This window comes from Ranitomeya variabilis, chromosome 7 (assembly GCF_051348905.1).
Source record: "Ranitomeya variabilis isolate aRanVar5 chromosome 7, aRanVar5.hap1, whole genome shotgun sequence".
Classification (NCBI taxonomy): domain Eukaryota; kingdom Metazoa; phylum Chordata; class Amphibia; order Anura; family Dendrobatidae; genus Ranitomeya; species Ranitomeya variabilis.
Window position 1 is genome coordinate 53,983,012 of NC_135238.1, and position 12,326 is coordinate 53,995,337.

The window sequence follows — 12,326 nt, forward strand, 5'->3', positions numbered from 1 at the left end:
ACATACATTAGTTAGGACTGCTCTGATACGGGTATACCTTGGCGATTGGTAGAGCGGCTTAATATACATTTTTTGCAAAAAAACGTATCAACCAAATACCCTGTTTTTTCCATCTTTTTACTAGCACTTGCTGTCCACTGTGATTTTTTTGCAACAGAGTGGTTTTGGTTTTACTGTGCTTTTTTGTGTTTCCACCTAGTCAGTAGTAGTCTAACACCTGCCTAGAGAAATCGCCGCCTCACATCTGCACACTATGACCTATTGCGGGCAGAGCCAAAAACAAAAGTGCGCATGCGTCATTATAATTTAGTCTCTGCCCGCAGTAGGGGAGAGCACAGTGCACAGGATCGAGCCGGCAAGTTTCTGCACAGGCAGGATTTATGCGGCTAGGTGGATGGTGCAGAAGGCAGCAGGAAGAGGATTATCAGCAGCCAGGAAGAGGGATAGAGAAACAGGGAGGAGGGATGGAGACTGCACAAACCACGCCCATCGGACCGGACCGACAGGATTAACATGCAGTGCGGGAGAACATCAACAGGCTTTTTTGGGTGTAAACAGGGGGAGTCAGGGGGGATTATAACCATTGATGGACTGTAGTACAGGCGCTGATTAAGGTCATAGCTTTAGTTGACACAGGACAAAACTGGTGACAGGTTCCCTTTAAAGATTCATTTAGAGCCTATATTTTGCGAAGGAGTGTTTCTACAGAATGGAGATCACAAAAAGTTAAAAAGCCAGGTCACTGCATACATGTCGCCAATGCTCTGCTAACTTTATAACTTCAGAGCTCCAAACCTCCTGTGGAGTTCAAGGGAATGTGTCAGCAGGTTTTTTCTACCTAATCTAAGAGCAGCATGATGTAGACAAGGAGATCCTGATTCCAGCGATGTATCACTTTGTTTCCTGGTTACAGCCATTCTGACACAATCATAATTTTTAGATTTAGCAATGCAGCGGAGCTGAGAAAGCTGACCCCGCCCACACCACATTTAACCCCGCCCACACCAGGCTCTCTATATACAATGGCTATAGACTCTGAGCTGCTAATCACAGGTGGGGTTGGGATGGACTCAGACCAAGAGGCAGGCACTGCTGTGTCATAGCAATGATAAGCAGGATTCAAGATTTACATCACCAAGCACAATGCCAAGTGTATGATGAAGTGATCTAAGGCACCTGGAACAGTTGAAATGTGTTCTGTGGAGTGATGACTGTTCTCTACGTGGCAGTTGGATGGACAAGTTTGGGTTTGGTGAATGTCATCAGAAGAAATCTGACTGTATTGTGACAACTGTAACATTGAGCTATAATGGATTGTTCTTCAGGGGTTGACTTAGGCCACTCAGTTACGGTCAAGCGATATCTTAATGCTTCAGCATAAAAAGACATTTTGAACAAATATATGATTTCAACATTTTGGTAACAGTTTGGAAAAGTAACAGGTCTATAAAGGCACGATTGGGTGGAAGTTTAGTGTGGAACAGCCTAATTGTCAACACAGAGCCCTGACTTCAACCTCATCGAACCTCTTACATATGAACTAGAAGGGAGACAATGAGCCTGGATAGCTCCTGTTACATTAGTGACTAATCTCACAAATACTTTTCAAAAATTCCCCAAGATACACCCCAAAAACCTTGTACAAAGTCTTCCCAGAAGAGGGAAATCAACTCCATATTAAAGGCTACGAATTTATAAAGGGAGGTCATAAAAGCTCCCAGGCTTGAACTGGCCCACAGGAGAACCCTCCGGTGGGCCCCTGTGTAAGAGTGGGTCATCACCCTCTTATTTGAGCAGTACTTGGCACAATATACTTACAATATAATGTACAGACAATGGCGGCATCTTATTAACTTAACAATCTACCCAGTTCATTGTTATATAAATTTATGATTTTACACTAGTACATACCCTTATCTCCCGCCTCAACTACTGCAACCTCCTACTCTCTGGCCTCCCCTCTAGCAGTCTGGCACCACTCTAATCCATCCTAAACTCTGCTGCCCGACTAATCCATCTGTATCCCCTTTACTCCCCAGCCTCTCCTCTCTGCCAGGCCCTTCATTGGCTTCCTATTGCCCAGAGGCTACAGTTCAAAACACTAACAATGACATACAAAGCCATTCACAACCTGACTCCTCCATACATCTGTGACATGGTCTCCAGGTACCTACCTACATGCAACCTTCGATTGTCTCATGATCTCCTTCTCTACTCCTTTCTCATCTCTTCCTCCCACAACCGCATCCAAGACTTCACCCGTGCTTCCCCTATACTCTGGAACTCTCTACCCCAACACATAAGGTTCTCGCCTACCACGGAAATCTTCAAAAGGAACCTGAAGACCCACCTCTTCCGACAAGCCTACAACCTACAGTGATCCCCAGTCTACTGAACTGCTGCATGACCAGCTCTACCCTCTCCTAGTGTATCCTCACCCATCCCCTGTAGACTGTGAGCCCTCGTGGGCAGGATTCTCTCTCCTCCTGTACTTGTGTGTGCCTTGTTGTTTGCTCATGTTTATTGTACTTGTCTATATTTGCCCTATTCACATGTAAAGCGCCATGGAATAAATGATGCTACAAAAATGTATAATAATGATTGAGGATAATGTCACATTTGCATGTAGCTGAAAAGTGCGGCTCTGGGGTTGCTTACTGGCGGTACCAATTCGACACTTAGCGCTCCCCTAGGCATGATGTGTAGGTTTCCCAATACTTTTGCCTATATAGGTTATATCCATATCACTCTCTTTACAGTGATACAGATCCAGGCAAAATGAAAACAGTCCATGACAGAAAATACGTCATCAAACTCAGGACTTGGGCCTGCAGTTTCCAGAGATCTTATCGCAGCATAGCGTACATGTCAGATATTTGTGATGTGCACGTGTCACCTTGTAATACTTTCTCATACTATTCAATAATTTGTGTTTATCTGACCAATTTACAATGATAAGAGGACAGCAGATCGAACATAGACGAGGGAGTGCAATTCTGGGCGGAAATATCAGGATCTATAAATAAATAACATGGCATTAACACTAGCGTATTCGTCCAAATAATCCCCCTGACATTGTTTAATACTACGTGACAACCCAGTGAATATGTGTTTTATGCATGAATTGGCTGGTTAAAATGATAAAGGCATGCATTTTCACTCGAGCGTAGCGAAACTTCCCAATTATCCGTTGCCCTGTGTCCTTTCATAATGATACAGAAATTCTCTGCGAGATAATGGACGAAAAGGTTATCGGAATTGAGAGGAAAAGGTGATTGTAACTGAAATGGAATTAAAATGGATTATTTAACATGTGTGCTGAATTCAACCAGTCAAATTATGACAACCAGCGGTCTGAGAGATGAGCAATGGCCTAGATTGAATGGAGCGCGTGGTGGAAAGGAAAAAAAATTCTACTACGCAGAGAGAAAATATTCACACCCTGATCCTCCTGTGGTTGAGAATGGTAAGGGTGTTTAGACAGCTTTATATAACTATATACTATAAACAATTTAGATAACTGAGGGGGGGTAGGTTATCCTGGTCAGTCCCATTCCCTTTGCTATTAGAGGGTAAGAATCTGTTTTCAAAAGTAGCTGCTTTGTCCAAAACTAAGGACTAAATTTCAATATAAAGGAAGAGAAAAATAGCAAAAAATGCAAGGCCAATTTAATTTTTGCTATTGGGCCCCAATCTTCTTTATACTCTATATACTACTGCATGGTCATGCACAGATATTACTTTAGGGCTGCTCATTTTCTTTCTATCTTAGGTTTTGACTGTTTAGGCCAGTGTGAACATGTTCCTACACACTGCATGTATGCTAGCTTATAATCCAGTTCTTTTTTTTAGTTTTGCTTTAGGTTTTTGCACTTAGTGCAGTGTTATGACCCCAATGGCGAGGGTCTCAGAGGAACGTGGAAGTCTGCAGAATACAAAAATCCAGCTCATAGGGCAGTGGTAACTGGGTTGACCATATATCTACTCCTAACGCCAACACTAGAAGTAGCCGGGGATCATTCCTACGTTGATTCTAGATGACACGCGCCAGCCGGAGAATCTAGCTACCCCTAGTAGAGGAAAACAAAGACCTTTCTTGCCTCCAGAGAAGGGGACCCCAAAGCTGGATAGAAGCCCCCCACAAATAATGACGGTTAGGTAAGAGGAAATGACAAACACAGAAATGAACCAGGTTTAGCACAGAGAGGCCCGCTTACTGATAGCAGAATAAAGAAAGGTAACTTATATGGTCAACAAAAACCCTATCAAAACCCACACTGGAAATTCAAGAACCCCCGAACCGTCTAACGGTCCGGGGGGAGAACACCAGCCCCCTAGAGCTTCCAGCAAAGGTCAGGATATAGATTTGGAACAAGCTGGACAAAAATACAAAAACAAGACAAATAGCAAAAAAGCAAAAGGCAGACTTAGCTGATATAACTGGAACCAGGATCAGTAGACAAGAGCACAGCAGACTAGCTCTGATAACTACGTTGCCAGGCATTGAACTGAAGGTCCAGGGAGCTTATATAGCAACACCCCTAACTAACGACCCAGGTGCGGATAAAAGGAATGACAGAAAAACCAGAGTCAAAAAACTAGTAACCACTAGAGGGAGCAAAAAGCAAATTCACAACAGTACCCCCCCCTTAGTGAGGGGTCACCGAACCCTCACCACGACCACCAGGGCGATCAGGATGAGCGGCATGAAAGGCACGAACTAAATCGGCCGCATGAACATCAGAGGCGACCACCCAGGAATTATCCTCCTGACCATAGCCCTTCCACTTGACCAGGTACTGAAGCCTCCGCCTGGAGAGGCGAGAATCCAAGATCTTCTCCACCACGTACTCCAACTCGCCCTCAACCAACACCGGAGCAGGAGGCTCAGCAGAAGGAACTACAGGCACAACGTACCGCCGCAACAAGGACCTATGAAATACATTGTGAATAGCAAACGACACAGGAAGATCCAGACGAAAAGATACAGGATTAAGGATTTCCAATATCTTGTAAGGCCCAATAAAACGAGGTTTAAATTTGGGAGAGGAGACCTTCATAGGAACAAAGCGGGAAGAAAGCCATACCAAATCCCCAACGCGTAGTCGGGGACCCACACCGCGGCGGCGGTTGGCAAAGCGCTGAGCCTTCTCCTGTGACAACTTCAAGTTGTCCACCACATGATTCCAGATCTGCTGCAACCTATCCACCACAGAATCCACCCCAGGACAGTCAGAAGGCTCCACATGACCCGAAGAAAAGCGAGGATGGAAACCAGAGTTGCAGAAAAAAGGCGAAACCAAGGTGGCGGAACTAGCCCGATTATTAAGGGCAAACTCAGCCAACGGCAAGAATGTCACCCAATCGTCCTGATCAGCAGAGACAAAACACCTCAAATAAGCCTCCAAAGTCTGATTGGTTCGCTCCGTCTGTCCATTAGTCTGAGGATGGAAAGCAGACGAAAACGACAAATCAATGCCCATCCTACTACAAAAGGATCGCCAGAACCTGGAAACGAACTGGGATCCTCTGTCTGACACAATATTCTCAGGGATGCCGTGCAAACGAACCACGTTCTGGAAAAACACAGGAACCAGATCGGAAGAGGAAGGCAGCTTAGGCAAAGGAACCAAATGGACCATCTTGGAGAAGCGATCACATATCACCCAGATAACGGACATGCCCTGAGATAGCGGAAGATCAGAAATGAAATCCATGGAGATATGTGTCCAAGGTCTCTTCGGGACAGGCAAGGGCAAGAGCAAACCGCTGGCCCGAGAACAGCAAGGCTTAGCTCGAGCACAAGTCCCACAGGACTGCACAAATGACCGCACATCCCTTGACAAGGAAGGCCACCAAAAGGACCTGGCCACCAGATCTCTGGTGCCAAAAATTCCCGGGTGACCTGCCAACACCGAGGAATGAACCTCGGAAATGACTCTGCTGGTCCACTTATCCGGGACAAACAGTCTGTCAGGTGGACAAGACTCAGGCCTATCAGCCTGAAATCTCTGCAACACACGTCGCAGATCCGGAGAAATAGCTGACAAGATAACTCCATCTTTAAGAATACCAACAGGATCAGCGACTCCAGGAGCATCAGGCACAAAGCTCCTAGAAAGAGCATCGGCCTTCACATTCTTTGAACCTGGTAAATACGAGACAACAAAATCAAAGCGGGAGAAAAACAATGACCAGCGGGCCTGTCTCGGATTAAGGCGTTTAGCAGACTCGAGATACATCAGATTTTTGTGATCAGTCAAGACCACCACACGATGCTTAGCACCCTCGAGCCAATGACGCCACTCCTCAAATGCCCATTTCATGGCCAACAACTCCCGATTGCCCACATCATAATTTCGCTCGGCAGGCGAAAACTTCCTAGAGAAAAAGGCACAAGGTTTCATAACAGAGCAACCAGGGCCTCTCTGCGACAAAACGGCCCCTGCCCCAATCTCCGAAGCATCCACCTCAACCTGAAAGGGAAGTGAGACGTCAGGCTGGCACAAAACCGGCGCCGAAGTAAACCGGCGTTTCAACTCCTGGAAAGCCTCCATGGCAGCAGGAGCCCAGTTAGCTACATCGGAGCCCTTCTTGGTCATATCCGTCAAAGGTTTCACAATGCTAGAAAAATTAGCGATAAAACGACGGTAGAAGTTAGCGAAGCCCAAGAACTTCTGAAGACTCTTAACTGACGAGGGCTGAGTCCAATCAAGAATAGCTCGGACCTTGACTGGGTCCATCTCCACAGCAGAAGGGGAAAAAATGAACCCCAAAAAGGGAACCTTCTGTACACCAAAGAGACACTTTGAGCCCTTGACAAACAAAGAATTTTCACGCAAAATTTTAAAGACCAACCTGACCTGCTCCACATGCGAATCCCAATTATCAGAAAAAACCAAAATATCATCCAGATAAACAATCAAAAATTTATCCAGATACTTCCGGAAAATGTCATGCATAAAGGACTGAAAAACTGAAGGCGCATTGGAGAGCCCAAAAGGCATCACCAAGTACTCAAAATGACCTTCGGGCGTATTGAATGCGGTTTTCCATTCATCACCTTGCTTAATGCGCACAAGGTTGTACGCACCACGAAGGTCTATCTTGGTGAACCACTTGGCACCCTTAATCCGGGCAAACAAGTCAGACAACAGCGGTAAAGGATACTGAAATTTGACAGTGATCTTATTTAAAAGCCGATAATCAATACAAGGTCTCAAAGATCCGTCCTTTTTTGCCACAAAAAAGAATCCCGCACCAAGAGGGGAAGAAGACGGACGAATATGTCCTTTCTCCAGAGACTCCTTGATATATGAACGCATAGCGGTATGTTCAGGTACCGACAGATTAAACAGTCTTCCCTTAGGAAATTTACTGCCTGGGATCAAATCTATAGCACAGTCACAGTCCCTATGAGGAGGCAGTGCACTGGACTCAGACTCACTGAAGACATCCTGATAATCAGACAAATACTCCGGAACTTCCGAAGGCGTAGAAGAAGCAATAGACACAGGCAGGGAATCCCCATGAATACCACGACAGCCCCAACTTGAGACTGACATAGCCTTCCAGTCCAGGACTGGATTATGGGTCTGTAACCATGGCAGCCCTAAAACAACCAAATCATGCATTTTATGTAAAACCAGGAAACGTATCACCTCGCGGTGTTCAGGAGTCATGCACATGGTAACTTGTGTCCAATACTGCGGTTTATTTGCTGCCAATGGTGTAGCATCAATACCCCTAAGAGGAATAGGATTTTCCAATGGTTCAAGAGTAAAACCACAGCGCTTAGCAAATGAGAGATCCATGAGACTCAGGGCAGCACCTGAATCTACAAACGCCATGACAGGATAAGATGACAGTGAGCAAATCAAAGTTACAGACAGAATAAATTTAGGTTGCAAATTACCAACGGTGACAGGACTAACAACCTTAGCTATACGTTTAGAGCATGCTGAGATAACATGTGTAGAATCACCACAGTAGTAGCACAAGCCATTCCGGCGTCTATGAATTTTCCGCTCATTTCTAGTCAGGATTCTATCACATTGCATTAAATCAGGTGTCTGTTCAGACAACACCATGAGGGAATTTGCGGTTTTTCTATCACATTGCACCGAATTAGGTGTCTGTTCAGACAACACCATGAGGGAATTTGCGGTTTTGCGCTCCCGCAACCGCCGGTCAATTTGAATAGCCAGTGCCATAGTATCATTCAGACCTGTGGGAATGGGAAAACCCACCATAACATTCTTAATGGCTTCAGAAAGGCCATTTCTAAAATTAGCGGCCAGTGCACACTCGTTCCAATGTGTCAGCACGGACCATTTCCGAAATTTTTGGCAATACACTTCAGCCTCGTCCTGCCCCTGAGACATAGCCAGCAAGGCCTTTTCTGCCTGAATCTCAAGATTGGGTTCCTCATAAAGTAAACCGAGCGCCAGAAAAAACGCATCAAGATCAGCCAATGCCGGATCTCCTGGCGCCAGCGAAAAAGCCCAATCCTGAGGGTCGCCCCGTAAGAACGAAATAACAATCTTTACTTGCTGAGCAGAATCTCCAGATGAATAGGGTCTCAGGGACAAAAACAATTTACAATTATTCACGAAATTCCTAAACTTAAACCTGTCTCCGGAAAACAGTTCAGGAATCGGTATTTTAGGTTCTGACCTAGGATTTCTGATAACATAGTCTTGTATTCCCTGCACACGAGTAGCCAGCTGGTCCACACTTGTAATCAAGGTCTGGACATTCATGTCTGCAGCAAGCATAACCACTCTGAGGTAAAGGGGAAGAAGAAAAAAAAAACTCAGAATCTTCTTTCTTATAATCCCTCTTCTGCAATGCATTAAACATTTAATACTGGCCTGGCAAACTGTTATGACCCCAATGGCGAGGGTCTCAGAGGAACGTGGAAGTCTGCAGAATACAAAAATCCAGCTCATAGGGCAGTGGTAACTGGGTTGACCATATATCTACTCCTAACGCCAACACTAGAAGTAGCCGGGGATCATTCCTACGTTGATTCTAGATGACACGCGCCAGCCGGAGAATCTAGCTACCCCTAGTAGAGGAAAACAAAGACCTTTCTTGCCTTCAGAGAAGGGGACCCCAAAGCTGGATAGAAGCCCCCCACAAATAATGACGGTTAGGTAAGAGGAAATGACAAACACAGAAATGAACCAGGTTTAGCACAGAGAGGCCCGCTTACTGATAGCAGAATAAAGAAAGGTAACTTATATGGTCAACAAAAACCCTATCAAAACCCACACTGGAAATTCAAGAACCCCCGAACCGTCTAACGGTCCGGGGGGAGAACACCAGCCCCCTAGAGCTTCCAGCAAAGGTCAGGATATAGATTTGGAACAAGCTGGACAAAAATACAAAAACAAGACAAATAGCAAAAAAGCAAAAGGCAGACTTAGCTGATATAACTGGAACCAGGATCAGTAGACAAGAGCACAGCAGACTAGCTCTGATAACTACGTTGCCAGGCATTGAACTGAAGGTCCAGGGAGCTTATATAGCAACACCCCTAACTAACGACCCAGGTGCGGATAAAAGGAATGACAGAAAAACCAGAGTCAAAAAACTAGTAACCACTAGAGGGAGCAAAAAGCAAATTCACAACAGTGCAGGTAAGGGTGCAGCCTTCCCTTTCTTTGAGCTGGGCATTATGTTTATATAGCTTCCTATTGTTGGGCGTCTACAGTTGGGCCCTGGTCCTTTTAGGCCCTTATTCACATTGAGGTAATTTTTGATACACGGTATGGTTTTAATACTAGGGCTTAGGACCATCTGAGTACATCTTGACTCTGGCTTTTACGCTTTTTTTGATCAACAACAGAGTTTACTAAGCGCCTTATGCTATGTATGTGCACTAATGCTTTTTACTTACTAATAGCAGGGTATATGTTCATTTTGTTTCTACCTAAGGTTTGTCTGTTTAATGGCCAGTGTGAACATGCTCCTACACGTCACATATATACCAAATGATACTCCAATTTATTTCTTTCGGTATTACTTTAGGGCTTACCTAGGATCTTTATTTTTTTTTGGCGCCAGTCTTAATGAAGGCAAGTCTGGAGTAAGTTACATTACATCAAATTTATTAAAAAGCCCACACCTCTTAATGAATTAAGTACATCTTTCAACTGTCGTAAACCCGCGCCAGAAATGTTACTCCAGCTAAGAGCTGTCGTAAATTTCTAAAGTCATTTACGCTACTATTATGGTGCAAATACTCAAATACTGATAAACTTGATGGGTGAACAACCCCTGTCCTGCTAGCTACAATCACTTTGGAGGAGCTCTCCAAGACTGATGTAAAACCACCAAGAGTCTCAAATTTTTTATGTAACTACAAGTTGTGCAAAAATCTTGCAACATTTCAAGGTGGTTTATGCCACAAGAATTTGGGAGAAAACACAGAAATGAATCAGGACCAATATGTTTTGTATGTTGTCCAGCCGTGATTCTCAGGCCTGGTCGTCTTGAGTGGGCACAGAAGGGTGGAGTGTCATTGTCTTGTTTAAAAGTGGATCAAAGGCACTATCACACGAGTGGAGAGAAGTTGGCACATAACAGTCAGTTTTGCACCACTGGTAGAGAGTTGATGCTGTTGGAAGACCATACTGTTCTAACGGATGTCCAGATTTTCATGGTTGCCTGAAGGAGATAGTAGTAGTCGTGGACTGAAAGGTCAAGTCCCACAACCCAATGAAGTAAAATATGGTGAAACCACTATGAGCTATATGAAGGAGGCCTACCATCTGTTATTGTTGGCGACCATTCTTCAACTGCAAGAACATATGAGGCTGAGATCAGGTTGTGGTCAGCCAGAGGAACAAACTCCAAGAAATGCATGTTATCCAAAGACTGTTTGTACATAGTAGATAAAAGCCATCCTGTTAAATATTGTTTAACGGGAATCTGTCAACAAGATCAATCCCTTAAACCATTTATATGGACATGTAGAGTAGGTCAGTGAAAGATAAAAGCATTGGCACCAATATATCCACTATTCGTTGATTGAATCCGGAGGAATTCATGATGTTCATGATAGGCAAATGAGTTTAGTGCTTTGTCACACCCAGAGCACTTAAAGAACCTCTGCCTCCTGAGGTTAGCTTCTTCCTATCTATCAGTGATAGTTCAACATGTCTTCCTGATGTCACAGACAAAATAAGCTAACACTCAACAGAGAGACGGTTATTAGTAATGGAAATAATCTCAGGCGACAGAGCATTTTAAGTGCTCGGAGCATGACAAAGCACTTAATGTCTCATTTACATATTGCAAAAATCGGGATTGGATTCAGCCAATGGATAGTGGATTTAAAGGTCCACATGCATTTATCTTTCACTGACCCACATGCTCATATCAATGTGTTTTTTTTTAGGGGGGAGCTGATCTATCTTGCCGACAGATTCCTTTTACTGGATGTAATCAAATTTCTAAATGACCATGCCCTCCTTCACGTTGTGCCCTATCCGTGTATTTCACAGCTAACACTCGTACCTGCGATTGTCTATAGGGCCATTCATGTGTCCATGATTTTTCATGGACCGAGAGGTCCTTGGGAAACTCATGAGGTCGGATCAAAATCGGCAATGCAAGTCCATTGGTCCATGCGAAAAAAAGGAACAATTTTCATGGACTGTCAGAAAGGAAAAGGTGGAGAAACTTTTTTTCTCCACGTATGAGAAAAACAGTTGACACCCGGACCAAACTTTGATCAAAATAATCGTGCTGTTTTTTTCGTATGTGGGAAAATTGGACGTCTAAATGAGTCCTGAGAATGCATCAGACTCCTGGATCTTACCACTAGACACCTAAGAAAAGTTTCAGGGCCGTACATCCATTATTATGGGGTCTCTTTCTTTTCAAGCTCCAGTATAGGGTCTACATTAGTTAAGGGGCGATGTCTAATATCTGTCTTCATTTTGAGCTACATTAATTTCTCCCTGAAGACCCATCTCACACGTTTACCGGTATGGCACAATTTGTCAATTACGGTAGTTCTGCAATGCATAAAGACACTTTGGAGTGCAAAAAATGTTCTGGTGCGTAATAGTTCATGTAATATCTGGTTCATACAGTAACAAGCCATGATATAGATTATAATTGACAGGGAGATGCACATTATATCTATAGAAATACAAAATATGGGAACAATTAATACATGTAATATGGGGTTGATGAAAGGTAAATTAGCTTATTGACATTTCTAAAGTATTCCCCTAGTACAGAAATGTCTTGGTGATACATTCCCTTTAATATAGGTTAATGAAGACGGGTATGCTACGTTCGTCATGCAG

General features: G+C 44.1%; 1 protein-coding gene across 1 annotated transcript in view; it reads right to left on the reverse strand.

Annotated features, from left to right (window-relative positions):
- XYLT1 (xylosyltransferase 1) overlaps window positions 1-12,326 on the reverse strand; it is a 309,757-nt gene that overhangs the window by 47,569 nt on the left and 249,862 nt on the right. The window lies entirely within an intron of this gene.